General features: G+C 44.9%; 31 non-coding genes across 31 annotated transcripts; all 31 read left to right on the top strand.

The window, feature by feature from the left end:
- The first annotated feature begins 220 nt into the window (after positions 1–220).
- Positions 221–384, top strand: LOC144392214 (U1 spliceosomal RNA). Its single transcript, XR_013455601.1, has one exon. It is a non-coding gene; the product is annotated as a U1 spliceosomal RNA (small nuclear RNA).
- A 442-nt stretch (positions 385–826) lies between these two features.
- Positions 827–941, top strand: LOC144392000 (U5 spliceosomal RNA). Its single transcript, XR_013455387.1, has one exon. It is a non-coding gene; the product is annotated as a U5 spliceosomal RNA (small nuclear RNA).
- A 602-nt stretch (positions 942–1,543) lies between these two features.
- Positions 1,544–1,734, top strand: LOC144392497 (U2 spliceosomal RNA). The gene has a single exon (XR_013455885.1). It is a non-coding gene; the product is annotated as a U2 spliceosomal RNA (small nuclear RNA).
- A 276-nt stretch (positions 1,735–2,010) lies between these two features.
- Positions 2,011–2,174, top strand: LOC144392212 (U1 spliceosomal RNA). Its single transcript, XR_013455599.1, has one exon. It is a non-coding gene; the product is annotated as a U1 spliceosomal RNA (small nuclear RNA).
- A 442-nt stretch (positions 2,175–2,616) lies between these two features.
- Positions 2,617–2,731, top strand: LOC144391999 (U5 spliceosomal RNA). The gene has a single exon (XR_013455386.1). It is a non-coding gene; the product is annotated as a U5 spliceosomal RNA (small nuclear RNA).
- Positions 2,732–3,333: 602 nt separating this feature from the next.
- Positions 3,334–3,524, top strand: LOC144392432 (U2 spliceosomal RNA). The gene has a single exon (XR_013455820.1). It is a non-coding gene; the product is annotated as a U2 spliceosomal RNA (small nuclear RNA).
- Positions 3,525–3,800: 276 nt separating this feature from the next.
- LOC144392211 (U1 spliceosomal RNA) lies at positions 3,801–3,964 on the top strand. Its single transcript, XR_013455597.1, has one exon. It is a non-coding gene; the product is annotated as a U1 spliceosomal RNA (small nuclear RNA).
- Positions 3,965–4,406: 442 nt separating this feature from the next.
- On the top strand, positions 4,407–4,521 carry LOC144391996 (U5 spliceosomal RNA). The gene has a single exon (XR_013455384.1). It is a non-coding gene; the product is annotated as a U5 spliceosomal RNA (small nuclear RNA).
- Positions 4,522–5,123: 602 nt separating this feature from the next.
- On the top strand, positions 5,124–5,314 carry LOC144392430 (U2 spliceosomal RNA). Its single transcript, XR_013455817.1, has one exon. It is a non-coding gene; the product is annotated as a U2 spliceosomal RNA (small nuclear RNA).
- Positions 5,315–5,590: 276 nt separating this feature from the next.
- Positions 5,591–5,754, top strand: LOC144392210 (U1 spliceosomal RNA). Its single transcript, XR_013455596.1, has one exon. It is a non-coding gene; the product is annotated as a U1 spliceosomal RNA (small nuclear RNA).
- Positions 5,755–6,196: 442 nt separating this feature from the next.
- Positions 6,197–6,311, top strand: LOC144391995 (U5 spliceosomal RNA). Its single transcript, XR_013455383.1, has one exon. It is a non-coding gene; the product is annotated as a U5 spliceosomal RNA (small nuclear RNA).
- A 705-nt stretch (positions 6,312–7,016) lies between these two features.
- LOC144392365 (U2 spliceosomal RNA) lies at positions 7,017–7,207 on the top strand. Its single transcript, XR_013455753.1, has one exon. It is a non-coding gene; the product is annotated as a U2 spliceosomal RNA (small nuclear RNA).
- Positions 7,208–7,483: 276 nt separating this feature from the next.
- LOC144392209 (U1 spliceosomal RNA) lies at positions 7,484–7,647 on the top strand. Its single transcript, XR_013455595.1, has one exon. It is a non-coding gene; the product is annotated as a U1 spliceosomal RNA (small nuclear RNA).
- Positions 7,648–8,089: 442 nt separating this feature from the next.
- LOC144391994 (U5 spliceosomal RNA) lies at positions 8,090–8,204 on the top strand. Its single transcript, XR_013455382.1, has one exon. It is a non-coding gene; the product is annotated as a U5 spliceosomal RNA (small nuclear RNA).
- Positions 8,205–8,806: 602 nt separating this feature from the next.
- Positions 8,807–8,997, top strand: LOC144392429 (U2 spliceosomal RNA). Its single transcript, XR_013455816.1, has one exon. It is a non-coding gene; the product is annotated as a U2 spliceosomal RNA (small nuclear RNA).
- Positions 8,998–9,273: 276 nt separating this feature from the next.
- On the top strand, positions 9,274–9,437 carry LOC144392208 (U1 spliceosomal RNA). Its single transcript, XR_013455594.1, has one exon. It is a non-coding gene; the product is annotated as a U1 spliceosomal RNA (small nuclear RNA).
- A 442-nt stretch (positions 9,438–9,879) lies between these two features.
- LOC144391993 (U5 spliceosomal RNA) lies at positions 9,880–9,994 on the top strand. The gene has a single exon (XR_013455381.1). It is a non-coding gene; the product is annotated as a U5 spliceosomal RNA (small nuclear RNA).
- A 602-nt stretch (positions 9,995–10,596) lies between these two features.
- Positions 10,597–10,787, top strand: LOC144392428 (U2 spliceosomal RNA). The gene has a single exon (XR_013455815.1). It is a non-coding gene; the product is annotated as a U2 spliceosomal RNA (small nuclear RNA).
- A 276-nt stretch (positions 10,788–11,063) lies between these two features.
- LOC144392205 (U1 spliceosomal RNA) lies at positions 11,064–11,227 on the top strand. The gene has a single exon (XR_013455592.1). It is a non-coding gene; the product is annotated as a U1 spliceosomal RNA (small nuclear RNA).
- A 442-nt stretch (positions 11,228–11,669) lies between these two features.
- LOC144391992 (U5 spliceosomal RNA) lies at positions 11,670–11,784 on the top strand. Its single transcript, XR_013455380.1, has one exon. It is a non-coding gene; the product is annotated as a U5 spliceosomal RNA (small nuclear RNA).
- Positions 11,785–12,386: 602 nt separating this feature from the next.
- On the top strand, positions 12,387–12,577 carry LOC144392364 (U2 spliceosomal RNA). The gene has a single exon (XR_013455751.1). It is a non-coding gene; the product is annotated as a U2 spliceosomal RNA (small nuclear RNA).
- Positions 12,578–12,853: 276 nt separating this feature from the next.
- Positions 12,854–13,017, top strand: LOC144392204 (U1 spliceosomal RNA). Its single transcript, XR_013455591.1, has one exon. It is a non-coding gene; the product is annotated as a U1 spliceosomal RNA (small nuclear RNA).
- Positions 13,018–13,454: 437 nt separating this feature from the next.
- On the top strand, positions 13,455–13,645 carry LOC144392427 (U2 spliceosomal RNA). Its single transcript, XR_013455814.1, has one exon. It is a non-coding gene; the product is annotated as a U2 spliceosomal RNA (small nuclear RNA).
- A 276-nt stretch (positions 13,646–13,921) lies between these two features.
- Positions 13,922–14,085, top strand: LOC144392203 (U1 spliceosomal RNA). Its single transcript, XR_013455590.1, has one exon. It is a non-coding gene; the product is annotated as a U1 spliceosomal RNA (small nuclear RNA).
- Positions 14,086–14,527: 442 nt separating this feature from the next.
- On the top strand, positions 14,528–14,642 carry LOC144391991 (U5 spliceosomal RNA). Its single transcript, XR_013455378.1, has one exon. It is a non-coding gene; the product is annotated as a U5 spliceosomal RNA (small nuclear RNA).
- Positions 14,643–15,244: 602 nt separating this feature from the next.
- LOC144392426 (U2 spliceosomal RNA) lies at positions 15,245–15,435 on the top strand. The gene has a single exon (XR_013455813.1). It is a non-coding gene; the product is annotated as a U2 spliceosomal RNA (small nuclear RNA).
- A 276-nt stretch (positions 15,436–15,711) lies between these two features.
- Positions 15,712–15,875, top strand: LOC144392202 (U1 spliceosomal RNA). The gene has a single exon (XR_013455589.1). It is a non-coding gene; the product is annotated as a U1 spliceosomal RNA (small nuclear RNA).
- Positions 15,876–16,317: 442 nt separating this feature from the next.
- On the top strand, positions 16,318–16,432 carry LOC144391990 (U5 spliceosomal RNA). Its single transcript, XR_013455377.1, has one exon. It is a non-coding gene; the product is annotated as a U5 spliceosomal RNA (small nuclear RNA).
- Positions 16,433–17,034: 602 nt separating this feature from the next.
- On the top strand, positions 17,035–17,225 carry LOC144392424 (U2 spliceosomal RNA). Its single transcript, XR_013455812.1, has one exon. It is a non-coding gene; the product is annotated as a U2 spliceosomal RNA (small nuclear RNA).
- A 276-nt stretch (positions 17,226–17,501) lies between these two features.
- On the top strand, positions 17,502–17,665 carry LOC144392201 (U1 spliceosomal RNA). The gene has a single exon (XR_013455588.1). It is a non-coding gene; the product is annotated as a U1 spliceosomal RNA (small nuclear RNA).
- A 442-nt stretch (positions 17,666–18,107) lies between these two features.
- LOC144391989 (U5 spliceosomal RNA) lies at positions 18,108–18,222 on the top strand. Its single transcript, XR_013455376.1, has one exon. It is a non-coding gene; the product is annotated as a U5 spliceosomal RNA (small nuclear RNA).
- Positions 18,223–18,591: the final 369 nt, after the last annotated feature.

Here is an 18,591-nt window from a genome sequence, read left to right as displayed (position 1 = left end):
GATTTCTGCTTTGAGTAAAACAAGTCTCACCTCCACATAGTTTTTAAGACTGAGGCTTTTGGCAAGTGACTTATGCTTACTCATCAATAGTGCCTTTGTTTTGCAAGTCTCAAATCACTGATTTTAACTTCACCGATCTGTGAGGACGGTGCCATCTGCGAACCGTCACCACAAATGCTGTGACTGGGAATACCGTCCCTGCCTCTGTCACCACCAACTCATACTTACCTGGCAGGGGAGATACCATGATCAAGAAGGTGGTTCACCCAGGGCGAGGCTCAGTCATTGCACTGCGACTGTGCTGACCACTGCGAATTCCCCAAATGTGGGAATCTCGACTGCATAATTTGTGGTAGTGGGGGACTGCGTTCGCGCTCTCCCCTGATATTGAAGTCAAAGAAAAACCAGGTGTCCCGTTTAATCATCACTGTCTGAATCCCTAGTGAAATCAACCACATTTCAGCAGGATTTTACACGGATTAATCACCACTGCACTGGAGTCTCCGGTGGAGGGAGTCTACAATCAGCAAATCACTGTCTGAATCCAAAGTGAAATCAACCAGATTTCAGCATTAATCATCACTGCGCTGGAGTCTCCAGTGGAGCACGTCTCAAATCAGCAAATCACTGTCTGAATCCAAAGTGAAATCAAGCACATTTCAGCAGGACTTTACACTTTTGCTTGTAAACAAATCAATGAGTTTTTGATGGCTGGTGCTGGGGAATGGGTTTGGCATTGGACAACCGCAGCTCAACCAGTCCCAACCACAAGAGGGATCACTGTTGCGACTGGGATATAAGGCTGCCTGCCACCTGATTCCGCAACTGACTTTGGTTTCTCTTCAATACGCATAAGTCTTTCGCCTTTTACTAAAGACTTCCGTGGAGAGGAACAACAATGAGTTGACCATATTTTTGGCAGGCTCTGCCAATTGGCTGAGCCTCATGTACTTGTGTGAAAAGAAAAGTAGTTGGACAGAGGCTCCTGACAATGGAGCACAAACAAAGTTGTGTTTACTTATCACTGGAGTCACTAGTGCAGCAAGTCTCAAATCACTGTCTGAATCCAAAGTGAAATCAACCAGATTTCAGCAGGATTTTACAGGGATTAATGGTCACTTTACTGGAGTCTCCGGTGGAGCACGTCTCAAATCAGCAAATCACTGTCTGAATTCATTGTGAAATCAACAAGATTTTCAGCAGGAATCATCACTGGAGTCACTAGTGGAGCCTTGCAGCAAGTCTCAAATCTCTGTCTGAATCCATTGTGAAATCAACAAGATTTTCAGCAGGACTTTACAGTGATTAATCATCACTGGAGTCTCTAGTGTCTGAAACAACAGTGAAATCAACCAGATTTCAGCAGGAGTTTACACTTTTGCTTGTAAACAAATCAATGATTTTAGCTTTTTTGAGGACGGGGGCAGCGTGGGGAGTGGGTTGTTAAGTAGCAAGCGACTGCTACGCCCAGTTGAAAGAACCGCACCGCGACAATTGAGATATGTGCTGGTACGTTGGGTCTGCAAACAAACAGTTTGGTGTTATCGCTTCTCGCCCTTTTGGCTAAGATCAAGTGTAGTATCTGTTCTTATCAGTTTAATATCTGATATGTCCTCTATACGAGGACTACATATTAAGCCGATTTTTAGCTCTGGGAGATGAAAAAGGGGCTTGCTCCGTTCACTCCAAGCATCGGCCCGGTATTGCAGCACCTCCGGGAACGGTGCACCCTTTAAATTGTGGAAAATAAAAGAAAGGGTAACCTGAATCAGTGGTGTGGTGTTGGAAATGATTTCTGCTTTGAGTAAAACAAGTCTCACCTCCACATAGTTTTTAAGACTGAGGCTTTTGGCAAGTGACTTATGCTTACTCATCAATAGTGCCTTTGTTTTGCAAGTCTCAAATCACTGATTTTAACTTCACCGATCTGTGAGGACGGTGCCATCTGCGAACCGTCACCACAAATGCTGTGACTGGGAATACCGTCCCTGCCTCTGTCACCACCAACTCATACTTACCTGGCAGGGGAGATACCATGATCAAGAAGGTGGTTCACCCAGGGCGAGGCTCAGTCATTGCACTGCGACTGTGCTGACCACTGCGAATTCCCCAAATGTGGGAATCTCGACTGCATAATTTGTGGTAGTGGGGGACTGCGTTCGCGCTCTCCCCTGATATTGAAGTCAAAGAAAAACCAGGTGTCCCGTTTAATCATCACTGTCTGAATCCCTAGTGAAATCAACCACATTTCAGCAGGATTTTACACGGATTAATCACCACTGCACTGGAGTCTCCGGTGGAGGGAGTCTACAATCAGCAAATCACTGTCTGAATCCAAAGTGAAATCAACCAGATTTCAGCATTAATCATCACTGCGCTGGAGTCTCCAGTGGAGCACGTCTCAAATCAGCAAATCACTGTCTGAATCCAAAGTGAAATCAAGCACATTTCAGCAGGACTTTACACTTTTGCTTGTAAACAAATCAATGAGTTTTTGATGGCTGGTGCTGGGGAATGGGTTTGGCATTGGACAACCGCAGCTCAACCAGTCCCAACCACAAGAGGGATCACTGTTGCGACTGGGATATAAGGCTGCCTGCCACCTGATTCCGCAACTGACTTTGGTTTCTCTTCAATACGCATAAGTCTTTCGCCTTTTACTAAAGACTTCCGTGGAGAGGAACAACAATGAGTTGACCATATTTTTGGCAGGCTCTGCCAATTGGCTGAGCCTCATGTACTTGTGTGAAAAGAAAAGTAGTTGGACAGAGGCTCCTGACAATGGAGCACAAACAAAGTTGTGTTTACTTATCACTGGAGTCACTAGTGCAGCAAGTCTCAAATCACTGTCTGAATCCAAAGTGAAATCAACCAGATTTCAGCAGGATTTTACAGGGATTAATGGTCACTTTACTGGAGTCTCCGGTGGAGCACGTCTCAAATCAGCAAATCACTGTCTGAATTCATTGTGAAATCAACAAGATTTTCAGCAGGAATCATCACTGGAGTCACTAGTGGAGCCTTGCAGCAAGTCTCAAATCTCTGTCTGAATCCATTGTGAAATCAACAAGATTTTCAGCAGGACTTTACAGTGATTAATCATCACTGGAGTCTCTAGTGTCTGAAACAACAGTGAAATCAACCAGATTTCAGCAGGAGTTTACACTTTTGCTTGTAAACAAATCAATGATTTTAGCTTTTTTGAGGACGGGGGCAGCGTGGGGAGTGGGTTGTTAAGTAGCAAGCGACTGCTACGCCCAGTTGAAAGAACCGCACCGCGACAATTGAGATATGTGCTGGTACGTTGGGTCTGCAAACAAACAGTTTGGTGTTATCGCTTCTCGGCCTTTTGGCTAAGATCAAGTGTAGTATCTGTTCTTATCAGTTTAATATCTGATATGTCCTCTATACGAGGACTACATATTAAGCCGATTTTTAGCTCTGGGAGATGAAAAAGGGGCTTGCTCCGTTCACTCCAAGCATCGGCCCGGTATTGCAGCACCTCCGGGAACGGTGCACCCTTTAAATTGTGGAAAATAAAAGAAAGGGTAACCTGAATCAGTGGTGTGGTGTTGGAAATGATTTCTGCTTTGAGTAAAACAAGTCTCACCTCCACATAGTTTTTAAGACTGAGGCTTTTGGCAAGTGACTTATGCTTACTCATCAATAGTGCCTTTGTTTTGCAAGTCTCAAATCACTGATTTTAACTTCACCGATCTGTGAGGACGGTGCCATCTGCGAACCGTCACCACAAATGCTGTGACTGGGAATACCGTCCCTGCCTCTGTCACCACCAACTCATACTTACCTGGCAGGGGAGATACCATGATCAAGAAGGTGGTTCACCCAGGGCGAGGCTCAGTCATTGCACTGCGACTGTGCTGACCACTGCGAATTCCCCAAATGTGGGAATCTCGACTGCATAATTTGTGGTAGTGGGGGACTGCGTTCGCGCTCTCCCCTGATATTGAAGTCAAAGAAAAACCAGGTGTCCCGTTTAATCATCACTGTCTGAATCCCTAGTGAAATCAACCACATTTCAGCAGGATTTTACACGGATTAATCACCACTGCACTGGAGTCTCCGGTGGAGGGAGTCTACAATCAGCAAATCACTGTCTGAATCCAAAGTGAAATCAACCAGATTTCAGCATTAATCATCACTGCGCTGGAGTCTCCAGTGGAGCACGTCTCAAATCAGCAAATCACTGTCTGAATCCAAAGTGAAATCAAGCACATTTCAGCAGGACTTTACACTTTTGCTTGTAAACAAATCAATGAGTTTTTGATGGCTGGTGCTGGGGAATGGGTTTGGCATTGGACAACCGCAGCTCAACCAGTCCCAACCACAAGAGGGATCACTGTTGCGACTGGGATATAAGGCTGCCTGCCACCTGATTCCGCAACTGACTTTGGTTTCTCTTCAATACGCATAAGTCTTTCGCCTTTTACTAAAGACTTCCGTGGAGAGGAACAACAATGAGTTGACCATATTTTTGGCAGGCTCTGCCAATTGGCTGAGCCTCATGTACTTGTGTGAAAAGAAAAGTAGTTGGACAGAGGCTCCTGACAATGGAGCACAAACAAAGTTGTGTTTACTTATCACTGGAGTCACTAGTGCAGCAAGTCTCAAATCACTGTCTGAATCCAAAGTGAAATCAACCAGATTTCAGCAGGATTTTACAGGGATTAATGGTCACTTTACTGGAGTCTCCGGTGGAGCACGTCTCAAATCAGCAAATCACTGTCTGAATTCATTGTGAAATCAACAAGATTTTCAGCAGGAATCATCACTGGAGTCACTAGTGGAGCCTTGCAGCAAGTCTCAAATCTCTGTCTGAATCCATTGTGAAATCAACAAGATTTTCAGCAGGACTTTACAGTGATTAATCATCACTGGAGTCTCTAGTGTCTGAAACAACAGTGAAATCAACCAGATTTCAGCAGGAGTTTACACTTTTGCTTGTAAACAAATCAATGATTTTAGCTTTTTTGAGGACGGGGGCAGCGTGGGGAGTGGGTTGTTAAGTAGCAAGCGACTGCTACGCCCAGTTGAAAGAACCGCACCGCGACAATTGAGATATGTGCTGGTACGTTGGGTCTGCAAACAAACAGTTTGGTGTTATCGCTTCTCGGCCTTTTGGCTAAGATCAAGTGTAGTATCTGTTCTTATCAGTTTAATATCTGATATGTCCTCTATACGAGGACTACATATTAAGCCGATTTTTAGCTCTGGGAGATGAAAAAGGGGCTTGCTCCGTTCACTCCAAGCATCGGCCCGGTATTGCAGCACCTCCGGGAACGGTGCACCCTTTAAATTGTGGAAAATAAAAGAAAGGGTAACCTGAATCAGTGGTGTGGTGTTGGAAATGATTTCTGCTTTGAGTAAAACAAGTCTCACCTCCACATAGTTTTTAAGACTGAGGCTTTTGGCAAGTGACTTATGCTTACTCATCAATAGTGCCTTTGTTTTGCAAGTCTCAAATCACTGATTTTAACTTCACCGATCTGTGAGGACGGTGCCATCTGCGAACCGTCACCACAAATGCTGTGACTGGGAATACCGTCCCTGCCTCTGTCACCACCAACTCATACTTACCTGGCAGGGGAGATACCATGATCAAGAAGGTGGTTCACCCAGGGCGAGGCTCAGTCATTGCACTGCGACTGTGCTGACCACTGCGAATTCCCCAAATGTGGGAATCTCGACTGCATAATTTGTGGTAGTGGGGGACTGCGTTCGCGCTCTCCCCTGATATTGAAGTCAAAGAAAAACCAGGTGTCCCGTTTAATCATCACTGTCTGAATCCCTAGTGAAATCAACCACATTTCAGCAGGATTTTACACGGATTAATCACCACTGCACTGGAGTCTCCGGTGGAGGGAGTCTACAATCAGCAAATCACTGTCTGAATCCAAAGTGAAATCAACCAGATTTCAGCATTAATCATCACTGCGCTGGAGTCTCCAGTGGAGCACGTCTCAAATCAGCAAATCACTGTCTGAATCCAAAGTGAAATCAAGCACATTTCAGCAGGACTTTACACTTTTGCTTGTAAACAAATCAATGAGTTTTTGATGGCTGGTGCTGGGGAATGGGTTTGGCATTGGACAACCGCAGCTCAACCAGTCCCAACCACAAGAGGGATCACTGTTGCGACTGGGATATAAGGCTGCCTGTCACCTGATTCCGCAACTGACTTTGGTTTCTCTTCAATACGCATAAGTCTTTCGCCTTTTACTAAAGACTTCCGTGGAGAGGAACAACAATGAGTTGACCATATTTTTGGCAGGCTCTGCCAATTGGCTGAGCCTCATGTACTTGTGTGAAAAGAAAAGTAGTTGGACAGAGGCTCCTGACAATGGAGCACAAACAAAGTTGTGTTTACTTATCACTGGAGTCACTAGTGCAGCAAGTCTCAAATCACTGTCTGAATCCAAAGTGAAATCAACCAGATTTCAGCAGGATTTTACAGGGATTAATGGTCACTTTACTGGAGTCTCCGGTGGAGCACGTCTCAAATCAGCAAATCACTGTCTGAATTCATTGTGAAATCAACAAGATTTTCAGCAGGAATCATCACTGGAGTCACTAGTGGAGCCTTGCAGCAAGTCTCAAATCTCTGTCTGAATCCATTGTGAAATCAACAAGATTTTCAGCAGGACTTTACAGTGATTAATCATCACTGGAGTCACTAGTGGAGCCTTGCAGCAAGTCTCAAATCCCTGTCTGAATCCATTGTGAAATCAACAAGATTTTCAGCAGGACTTTACAGTGATTAATCATCACTGGAGTCTCTAGTGTCTGAAACAACAGTGAAATCAACCAGATTTCAGCAGGAGTTTACACTTTTGCTTGTAAACAAATCAATGATTTTAGCTTTTTTGAGGACGGGGGCAGCGTGGGGAGTGGGTTGTTAAGTAGCAAGCGACTGCTACGCCCAGTTGAAAGAACCGCACCGCGACAATTGAGATATGTGCTGGTACGTTGGGTCTGCAAACAAACAGTTTGGTGTTATCGCTTCTCGGCCTTTTGGCTAAGATCAAGTGTAGTATCTGTTCTTATCAGTTTAATATCTGATATGTCCTCTATACGAGGACTACATATTAAGCCGATTTTTAGCTCTGGGAGATGAAAAAGGGGCTTGCTCCGTTCACTCCAAGCATCGACCCGGTATTGCAGCACCTCCGGGAACGGTGCACCCTTTAAATTGTGGAAAATAAAAGAAATGGTAACCTGAATCAGTGGTGTGGTGTTGGAAATGATTTCTGCTTTGAGTAAAACAAGTCTCACCTCCACATAGTTTTTAAGACTGAGGCTTTTGGCAAGTGACTTATGCTTACTCATCAATAGTGCCTTTGTTTTGCAAGTCTCAAATCACTGATTTTAACTTCACCGATCTGTGAGGACGGTGCCATCTGCGAACCGTCACCACAAATGCTGTGACTGGGAATACCGTCCCTGCCTCTGTCACCACCAACTCATACTTACCTGGCAGGGGAGATACCATGATCAAGAAGGTGGTTCACCCAGGGCGAGGCTCAGTCATTGCACTGCGACTGTGCTGACCACTGCGAATTCCCCAAATGTGGGAATCTCGACTGCATAATTTGTGGTAGTGGGGGACTGCGTTCGCGCTCTCCCCTGATATTGAAGTCAAAGAAAAACCAGGTGTCCCGTTTAATCATCACTGTCTGAATCCCTAGTGAAATCAACCACATTTCAGCAGGATTTTACACGGATTAATCACCACTGCACTGGAGTCTCCGGTGGAGGGAGTCTACAATCAGCAAATCACTGTCTGAATCCAAAGTGAAATCAACCAGATTTAAGCATTAATCATCACTGCGCTGGAGTCTCCAGTGGAGCACGTCTCAAATCAGCAAATCACTGTCTGAATCCAAAGTGAAATCAAGCACATTTCAGCAGGACTTTACACTTTTGCTTGTAAACAAATCAATGAGTTTTTGATGGCTGGTGCTGGGGAATGGGTTTGGCATTGGACAACCGCAGCTCAACCAGTCCCAACCACAAGAGGGATCACTGTTGCGACTGGGATATAAGGCTGCCTGCCACCTGATTCCGCAACTGACTTTGGTTTCTCTTCAATACGCATAAGTCTTTCGCCTTTTACTAAAGACTTCCGTGGAGAGGAACAACAATGAGTTGACCATATTTTTGGCAGGCTCTGCCAATTGGCTGAGCCTCATGTACTTGTGTGAAAAGAAAAGTAGTTGGACAGAGGCTCCTGACAATGGAGCACAAACAAAGTTGTGTTTACTTATCACTGGAGTCACTAGTGCAGCAAGTCTCAAATCACTGTCTGAATCCAAAGTGAAATCAACCAGATTTCAGCAGGATTTTACAGGGATTAATGGTCACTTTACTGGAGTCTCCGGTGGAGCACGTCTCAAATCAGCAAATCACTGTCTGAATTCATTGTGAAATCAACAAGATTTTCAGCAGGAATCATCACTGGAGTCACTAGTGGAGCCTTGCAGCAAGTCTCAAATCCCTGTCTGAATCCATTGTGAAATCAACAAGATTTTCAGCAGGACTTTACAGTGATTAATCATCACTGGAGTCTCTAGTGTCTGAAACAACAGTGAAATCAACCAGATTTCAGCAGGAGTTTACACTTTTGCTTGTAAACAAATCAATGATTTTAGCTTTTTTGAGGACGGGGGCAGCGTGGGGAGTGGGTTGTTAAGTAGCAAGCGACTGCTACGCCCAGTTGAAAGAACCGCACCGCGACAATTGAGATATGTGCTGGTACGTTGGGTCTGCAAACAAACAGTTTGGTGTTATCGCTTCTCGGCCTTTTGGCTAAGATCAAGTGTAGTATCTGTTCTTATCAGTTTAATATCTGATATGTCCTCTATACGAGGACTACATATTAAGCCGATTTTTAGCTCTGGGAGATGAAAAAGGGGCTTGCTCCGTTCACTCCAAGCATCGGCCCGGTATTGCAGCACCTCCGGGAACGGTGCACCCTTTAAATTGTGGAAAATAAAAGAAAGGGTAACCTGAATCAGTGGTGTGGTGTTGGAAATGATTTCTGCTTTGAGTAAAACAAGTCTCACCTCCACATAGTTTTTAAGACTGAGGCTTTTGGCAAGTGACTTATGCTTACTCATCAATAGTGCCTTTGTTTTGCAAGTCTCAAATCACTGATTTTAACTTCACCGATCTGTGAGGACGGTGCCATCTGCGAACCGTCACCACAAATGCTGTGACTGGGAATACCGTCCCTGCCTCTGTCACCACCAACTCATACTTACCTGGCAGGGGAGATACCATGATCAAGAAGGTGGTTCACCCAGGGCGAGGCTCAGTCATTGCACTGCGACTGTGCTGACCACTGCGAATTCCCCAAATGTGGGAATCTCGACTGCATAATTTGTGGTAGTGGGGGACTGCGTTCGCGCTCTCCCCTGATATTGAAGTCAAAGAAAAACCAGGTGTCCCGTTTAATCATCACTGTCTGAATCCCTAGTGAAATCAACCACATTTCAGCAGGATTTTACACGGATTAATCACCACTGCACTGGAGTCTCCGGTGGAGGGAGTCTACAATCAGCAAATCACTGTCTGAATCCAAAGTGAAATCAACCAGATTTCAGCATTAATCATCACTGCGCTGGAGTCTCCAGTGGAGCACGTCTCAAATCAGCAAATCACTGTCTGAATCCAAAGTGAAATCAAGCACATTTCAGCAGGACTTTACACTTTTGCTTGTAAACAAATCAATGAGTTTTTGATGGCTGGTGCTGGGGAATGGGTTTGGCATTGGACAACCGCAGCTCAACCAGTCCCAACCACAAGAGGGATCACTGTTGCGACTGGGATATAAGGCTGCCTGCCACCTGATTCCGCAACTGACTTTGGTTTCTCTTCAATACGCATAAGTCTTTCGCCTTTTACTAAAGACTTCCGTGGAGAGGAACAACAATGAGTTGACCATATTTTTGGCAGGCTCTGCCAATTGGCTGAGCCTCATGTACTTGTGTGAAAAGAAAAGTAGTTGGACAGAGGCTCCTGACAATGGAGCACAAACAAAGTTGTGTTTACTTATCACTGGAGTCACTAGTGCAGCAAGTCTCAAATCACTGTCTGAATCCAAAGTGAAATCAACCAGATTTCAGCAGGATTTTACAGGGATTAATGGTCACTTTACTGGAGTCTCCGGTGGAGCACGTCTCAAATCAGCAAATCACTGTCTGAATTCATTGTGAAATCAACAAGATTTTCAGCAGGAATCATCACTGGAGTCACTAGTGGAGCCTTGCAGCAAGTCTCAAATCTCTGTCTGAATCCATTGTGAAATCAACAAGATTTTCAGCAGGACTTTACAGTGATTAATCATCACTGGAGTCTCTAGTGTCTGAAACAACAGTGAAATCAACCAGATTTCAGCAGGAGTTTACACTTTTGCTTGTAAACAAATCAATGATTTTAGCTTTTTTGAGGACGGGGGCAGCGTGGGGAGTGGGTTGTTAAGTAGCAAGCGACTGCTACGCCCAGTTGAAAGAACCGCACCGCGACAATTGAGATATGTGCTGGTACGTTGGGTCTGCAAACAAACAGTTTGGTGTTATCGCTTCTCGGCCTTTTGGCTAAGATCAAGTGTAGTATCTGTTCTTATCAGTTTAATATCTGATATGTCCTCTATACGAGGACTACATATTAAGCCGATTTTTAGCTCTGGGAGATGAAAAAGGGGCTTGCTCCGTTCACTCCAAGCATCGGCCCGGTATTGCAGCACCTCCGGGAACGGTGCACCCTTTAAATTGTGGAAAATAAAAGAAAGGGTAACCTGAATCAGTGGTGTGGTGTTGGAAATGATTTCTGCTTTGAGTAAAACAAGTCTCACCTCCACATAGTTTTTAAGACTGAGGCTTTTGGCAAGTGACTTATGCTTACTCATCAATAGTGCCTTTGTTTTGCAAGTCTCAAATCACTGATTTTAACTTCACCGATCTGTGAGGACGGTGCCATCTGCGAACCGTCACCACAAATGCTGTGACTGGGAATACCGTCCCTGCCTCTGTCACCACCAACTCATACTTACCTGGCAGGGGAGATACCATGATCAAGAAGGTGGTTCACCCAGGGCGAGGCTCAGTCATTGCACTGCGACTGTGCTGACCACTGCGAATTCCCCAAATGTGGGAATCTCGACTGCATAATTTGTGGTAGTGGGGGACTGCGTTCGCGCTCTCCCCTGATATTGAAGTCAAAGAAAAACCAGGTGTCCCGTTTAATCATCACTGTCTGAATCCCTAGTGAAATCAACCACATTTCAGCAGGATTTTACACGGATTAATCACCACTGCACTGGAGTCTCCGGTGGAGGGAGTCTACAATCAGCAAATCACTGTCTGAATCCAAAGTGAAATCAACCAGATTTCAGCATTAATCATCACTGCGCTGGAGTCTCCAGTGGAGCACGTCTCAAATCAGCAAATCACTGTCTGAATCCAAAGTGAAATCAAGCACATTTCAGCAGGACTTTACACTTTTGCTTGTAAACAAATCAATGAGTTTTTGATGGCTGGTGCTGGGGAATGGGTTTGGCATTGGACAACCGCAGCTCAACCAGTCCCAACCACAAGAGGGATCACTGTTGCGACTGGGATATAAGGCTGCCTGCCACCTGATTCCGCAACTGACTTTGGTTTCTCTTCAATACGCATAAGTCTTTCGCCTTTTACTAAAGACTTCCGTGGAGAGGAACAACAATGAGTTGACCATATTTTTGGCAGGCTCTGCCAATTGGCTGAGCCTCATGTACTTGTGTGAAAAGAAAAGTAGTTGGACAGAGGCTCCTGACAATGGAGCACAAACAAAGTTGTGTTTACTTATCACTGGAGTCACTAGTGCAGCAAGTCTCAAATCACTGTCTGAATCCAAAGTGAAATCAACCAGATTTCAGCAGGATTTTACAGGGATTAATGGTCACTTTACTGGAGTCTCCGGTGGAGCACGTCTCAAATCAGCAAATCACTGTCTGAATTCATTGTGAAATCAACAAGATTTTCAGCAGGAATCATCACTGGAGTCACTAGTGGAGCCTTGCAGCAAGTCTCAAATCTCTGTCTGAATCCATTGTGAAATCAACAAGATTTTCAGCAGGACTTTACAGTGATTAATCATCACTGGAGTCTCTAGTGTCTGAAACAACAGTGAAATCAACCAGATTTCAGCAGGAGTTTACACTTTTGCTTGTAAACAAATCAATGATTTTAGCTTTTTTGAGGACGGGGGCAGCGTGGGGAGTGGGTTGTTAAGTAGCAAGCGACTGCTACGCCCAGTTGAAAGAACCGCACCGCGACAATTGAGATATGTGCTGGTACGTTGGGTCTGCAAACAAACAGTTTGGTGTTATCGCTTCTCGGCCTTTTGGCTAAGATCAAGTGTAGTATCTGTTCTTATCAGTTTAATATCTGATATGTCCTCTATACGAGGACTACATATTAAGCCGATTTTTAGCTCTGGGAGATGAAAAAGGGGCTTGCTCCGTTCACTCCAAGCATCGACCCGGTATTGCAGCACCTCCGGGAACGGTGCACCCTTTAAATTGTGGAAAATAAAAGAAATGGTAACCTGAATCAGTGGTGTGGTGTTGGAAATGATTTCTGCTTTGAGTAAAACAAGTCTCACCTCCACATAGTTTTTAAGACTGAGGCTTTTGGCAAGTGACTTATGCTTACTCATCAATAGTGCCTTTGTTTTGCAAGTCTCAAATCACTGATTTTAACTTCACCGATCTGTGAGGACGGTGCCATCTGCGAACCGTCACCACAAATGCTGTGACTGGGAATACCGTCCCTGCCTCTGTCACCACCAACTCATACTTACCTGGCAGGGGAGATACCATGATCAAGAAGGTGGTTCACCCAGGGCGAGGCTCAGTCATTGCACTGCGACTGTGCTGACCACTGCGAATTCCCCAAATGTGGGAATCTCGACTGCATAATTTGTGGTAGTGGGGGACTGCGTTCGCGCTCTCCCCTGATATTGAAGTCAAAGAAAAACCAGGTGTCCCGTTTAATCATCACTGTCTGAATCCATTGTGAAATCAACAAGATTTTCAGCAGGACTTTACAGTGATTAATCATCACTGGAGTCACTAGTGGAGCCTTGCAGCAAGTCTCAAATCTCTGTCTGAATCCATTGTGAAATCAACAAGATTTTCAGCAGGACTTTACAGTGATTAATCATCACTGGAGTCTCTAGTGTCTGAAACAACAGTGAAATCAACCAGATTTCAGCAGGAGTTTACACTTTTGCTTGTAAACAAATCAATGATTTTAGCTTTTTTGAGGACGGGGGCAGCGTGGGGAGTGGGTTGTTAAGTAGCAAGCGACTGCTACGCCCAGTTGAAAGAACCGCACCGCGACAATTGAGATATGTGCTGGTACGTTGGGTCTGCAAACAAACAGTTTGGTGTTATCGCTTCTCGGCCTTTTGGCTAAGATCAAGTGTAGTATCTGTTCTTATCAGTTTAATATCTGATATGTCCTCTATACGAGGACTACATATTAAGCCGATTTTTAGCTCTGGGAGATGAAAAAGGGGCTTGCTCCGTTCACTCCAAGCATCGGCCCGGTATTGCAGCACCTCCGGGAACGGTGCACCCTTTAAATTGTGGAAAATAAAAGAAAGGGTAACCTGAATCAGTGGTGTGGTGTTGGAAATGATTTCTGCTTTGAGTAAAACAAGTCTCACCTCCACATAGTTTTTAAGACTGAGGCTTTTGGCAAGTGACTTATGCTTACTCATCAATAGTGCCTTTGTTTTGCAAGTCTCAAATCACTGATTTTAACTTCACCGATCTGTGAGGACGGTGCCATCTGCGAACCGTCACCACAAATGCTGTGACTGGGAATACCGTCCCTGCCTCTGTCACCACCAACTCATACTTACCTGGCAGGGGAGATACCATGATCAAGAAGGTGGTTCACCCAGGGCGAGGCTCAGTCATTGCACTGCGACTGTGCTGACCACTGCGAATTCCCCAAATGTGGGAATCTCGACTGCATAATTTGTGGTAGTGGGGGACTGCGTTCGCGCTCTCCCCTGATATTGAAGTCAAAGAAAAACCAGGTGTCCCGTTTAATCATCACTGTCTGAATCCCTAGTGAAATCAACCACATTTCAGCAGGATTTTACACGGATTAATCACCACTGCACTGGAGTCTCCGGTGGAGGGAGTCTACAATCAGCAAATCACTGTCTGAATCCAAAGTGAAATCAACCAGATTTCAGCATTAATCATCACTGCGCTGGAGTCTCCAGTGGAGCACGTCTCAAATCAGCAAATCACTGTCTGAATCCAAAGTGAAATCAAGCACATTTCAGCAGGACTTTACACTTTTGCTTGTAAACAAATCAATGAGTTTTTGATGGCTGGTGCTGGGGAATGGGTTTGGCATTGGACAACCGCAGCTCAACCAGTCCCAACCACAAGAGGGATCACTGTTGCGACTGGGATATAAGGCTGCCTGCCACCTGATTCCGCAACTGACTTTGGTTTCTCTTCAATACGCATAAGTCTTTCGCCTTTTACTAAAGACTTCCGTGGAGAGGAACAACAATGAGTTGACCATATTTTTGGCAGGCTCTGCCAATTGGCTGAGCCTCATGTACTTGTGTGAAAAGAAAAGTAGTTGGACAGAGGCTCCTGACAATGGAGCACAAACAAAGTTGTGTTTACTTATCACTGGAGTCACTAGTGCAGCAAGTCTCAAATCACTGTCTGAATCCAAAGTGAAATCAACCAGATTTCAGCAGGATTTTACAGGGATTAATGGTCACTTTACTGGAGTCTCCGGTGGAGCACGTCTCAAATCAGCAAATCACTGTCTGAATTCATTGTGAAATCAACAAGATTTTCAGCAGGAATCATCACTGGAGTCACTAGTGGAGCCTTGCAGCAAGTCTCAAATCTCTGTCTGAATCCATTGTGAAATCAACAAGATTTTCAGCAGGACTTTACAGTGATTAATCATCACTGGAGTCTCTAGTGTCTGAAACAACAGTGAAATCAACCAGATTTCAGCAGGAGTTTACACTTTTGCTTGTAAACAAATCAATGATTTTAGCTTTTTTGAGGACGGGGGCAGCGTGGGGAGTGGGTTGTTAAGTAGCAAGCGACTGCTACGCCCAGTTGAAAGAACCGCACCGCGACAATTGAGATATGTGCTGGTACGTTGGGTCTGCAAACAAACAGTTTGGTGTTATCGCTTCTCGGCCTTTTGGCTAAGATCAAGTGTAGTATCTGTTCTTATCAGTTTAATATCTGATATGTCCTCTATACGAGGACTACATATTAAGCCGATTTTTAGCTCTGGGAGATGAAAAAGGGGCTTGCTCCGTTCACTCCAAGCATCGGCCCGGTATTGCAGCACCTCCGGGAACGGTGCACCCTTTAAATTGTGGAAAATAAAAGAAAGGGTAACCTGAATCAGTGGTGTGGTGTTGGAAATGATTTCTGCTTTGAGTAAAACAAGTCTCACCTCCACATAGTTTTTAAGACTGAGGCTTTTGGCAAGTGACTTATGCTTACTCATCAATAGTGCCTTTGTTTTGCAAGTCTCAAATCACTGATTTTAACTTCACCGATCTGTGAGGACGGTGCCATCTGCGAACCGTCACCACAAATGCTGTGACTGGGAATACCGTCCCTGCCTCTGTCACCACCAACTCATACTTACCTGGCAGGGGAGATACCATGATCAAGAAGGTGGTTCACCCAGGGCGAGGCTCAGTCATTGCACTGCGACTGTGCTGACCACTGCGAATTCCCCAAATGTGGGAATCTCGACTGCATAATTTGTGGTAGTGGGGGACTGCGTTCGCGCTCTCCCCTGATATTGAAGTCAAAGAAAAACCAGGTGTCCCGTTTAATCATCACTGTCTGAATCCCTAGTGAAATCAACCACATTTCAGCAGGATTTTACACGGATTAATCACCACTGCACTGGAGTCTCCGGTGGAGGGAGTCTACAATCAGCAAATCACTGTCTGAATCCAAAGTGAAATCAACCAGATTTCAGCATTAATCATCACTGCGCTGGAGTCTCCAGTGGAGCACGTCTCAAATCAGCAAATCACTGTCTGAATCCAAAGTGAAATCAAGCACATTTCAGCAGGACTTTACACTTTTGCTTGTAAACAAATCAATGAGTTTTTGATGGCTGGTGCTGGGGAATGGGTTTGGCATTGGACAACCGCAGCTCAACCAGTCCCAACCACAAGAGGGATCACTGTTGCGACTGGGATATAAGGCTGCCTGCCACCTGATTCCGCAACTGACTTTGGTTTCTCTTCAATACGCATAAGTCTTTCGCCTTTTACTAAAGACTTCCGTGGAGAGGAACAACAATGAGTTGACCATATTTTTGGCAGGCTCTGCCAATTGGCTGAGCCTCATGTACTTGTGTGAAAAGAAAAGTAGTTGGACAGAGGCTCCTGACAATGGAGCACAAACAAAGTTGTGTTTACTTATCACTGGAGTCACTAGTGCAGCAAGTCTCAAATCACTGTCTGAATCCAAAGTGAAATCAACCAGATTTCAGCAGGATTTTACAGGGATTAATGGTCACTTTACTGGAGTCTCCGGTGGAGCACGTCTCAAATCAGCAAATCACTGTCTGAATTCATTGTGAAATCAACAAGATTTTCAGCAGGAATCATCACTGGAGTCACTAGTGGAGCCTTGCAGCAAGTCTCAAATCTCTGTCTGAATCCATTGTGAAATCAACAAGATTTTCAGCAGGACTTTACAGTGATTAATCATCACTGGAGTCTCTAGTGTCTGAAACAACAGTGAAATCAACCAGATTTCAGCAGGAGTTTACACTTTTGCTTGTAAACAAATCAATGATTTTAGCTTTTTTGAGGACGGGGGCAGCGTGGGGAGTGGGTTGTTAAGTAGCAAGCGACTGCTACGCCCAGTTGAAAGAACCGCACCGCGACAATTGAGATATGTGCTGGTACGTTGGGTCTGCAAACAAACAGTTTGGTGTTATCGCTTCTCGGCCTTTTGGCTAAGATCAAGTGTAGTATCTGTTCTTATCAGTTTAATATCTGATATGTCCTCTATACGAGGACTACATATTAAGCCGATTTTTAGCTCTGGGAGATGAAAAAGGGGCTTGCTCCGTTCACTCCAAGCATCGGCCCGGTATTGCAGCACCTCCGGGAACGGTGCACCCTTTAAATTGTGGAAAATAAAAGAAAGGGTAACCTGAATCAGTGGTGTGGTGTTGGAAATGATTTCTGCTTTGAGTAAAACAAGTCTCACCTCCACATAGTTTTTAAGACTGAGGCTTTTGGCAAGTGACTTATGCTTACTCATCAATAGTGCCTTTGTTTTGCAAGTCTCAAATCACTGATTTTAACTTCACCGATCTGTGAGGACGGTGCCATCTGCGAACCGTCACCACAAATGCTGTGACTGGGAATACCGTCCCTGCCTCTGTCACCACCAACTCATACTTACCTGGCAGGGGAGATACCATGATCAAGAAGGTGGTTCACCCAGGGCGAGGCTCAGTCATTGCACTGCGACTGTGCTGACCACTGCGAATTCCCCAAATGTGGGAATCTCGACTGCATAATTTGTGGTAGTGGGGGACTGCGTTCGCGCTCTCCCCTGATATTGAAGTCAAAGAAAAACCAGGTGTCCCGTTTAATCATCACTGTCTGAATCCCTAGTGAAATCAACCACATTTCAGCAGGATTTTACACGGATTAATCACCACTGCACTGGAGTCTCCAGTGGAGGGAGTCTACAATCAGCAAATCACTGTCTGAATCCAAAGTGAAATCAACCAGATTTCAGCATTAATCATCACTGCGCTGGAGTCTCCAGTGGAGCACGTCTCAAATCAGCAAATCACTGTCTGAATCCAAAGTGAAATCAAGCACATTTCAGCAGGACTTTACACTTTTGCTTGTAAACAAATCAATGAGTTTTTGATGGCTGGTGCTGGGGAATGGGTTTGGCATTGGACAACCGCAGCTCAACCAGTCCCAACCACAAGAGGGATCACTGTTGCGACTGGGATATAAGGCTGCCTGCCACCTGATTCCGCAACTGACTTTGGTTTCTCTTCAATACGCATAAGTCTTTCGCCTTTTACTAAAGACTTCCGTGGAGAGGAACAACAATGAGTTGACCATATTTTTGGCAGGCTCTGCCAATTGGCTGAGCCTCATGTACTTGTGTGAAAAGAAAAGTAGTTGGACAGAGGCTCCTGACAATGGAGCACAAACAAAGTTGTGTTTACTTATCACTGGAGTCACTAGTGCAGCAAGTCTCAAATCACTGTCTGAATCCAAAGTGAAATCAACCAGATTTCAGCAGGATTTTACAGGGATTAATGGTCACTTTACTGGAGTCTCCGGTGGAGCACGTCTCAAATCAGCAAATCACTGTCTGAATTCATTGTGAAATCAACAAGATTTTCAGCAGGAATCATCACTGGAGTCACTAGTGGAGCCTTGCAGCAAGTCTCAAATCTCTGTCTGAATCCATTGTGAAATCAACAAGATTTTCAGCAGGACTTTACAGTGATTAAT

This window comes from Gasterosteus aculeatus, unplaced genomic scaffold, assembly GCF_964276395.1.
Source record: "Gasterosteus aculeatus unplaced genomic scaffold, fGasAcu3.hap1.1 HAP1_SCAFFOLD_23, whole genome shotgun sequence".
Lineage (NCBI taxonomy): Eukaryota > Metazoa > Chordata > Actinopteri > Perciformes > Gasterosteidae > Gasterosteus > Gasterosteus aculeatus.
This window is presented reverse-complemented; position numbering and strand designations above follow the sequence as displayed.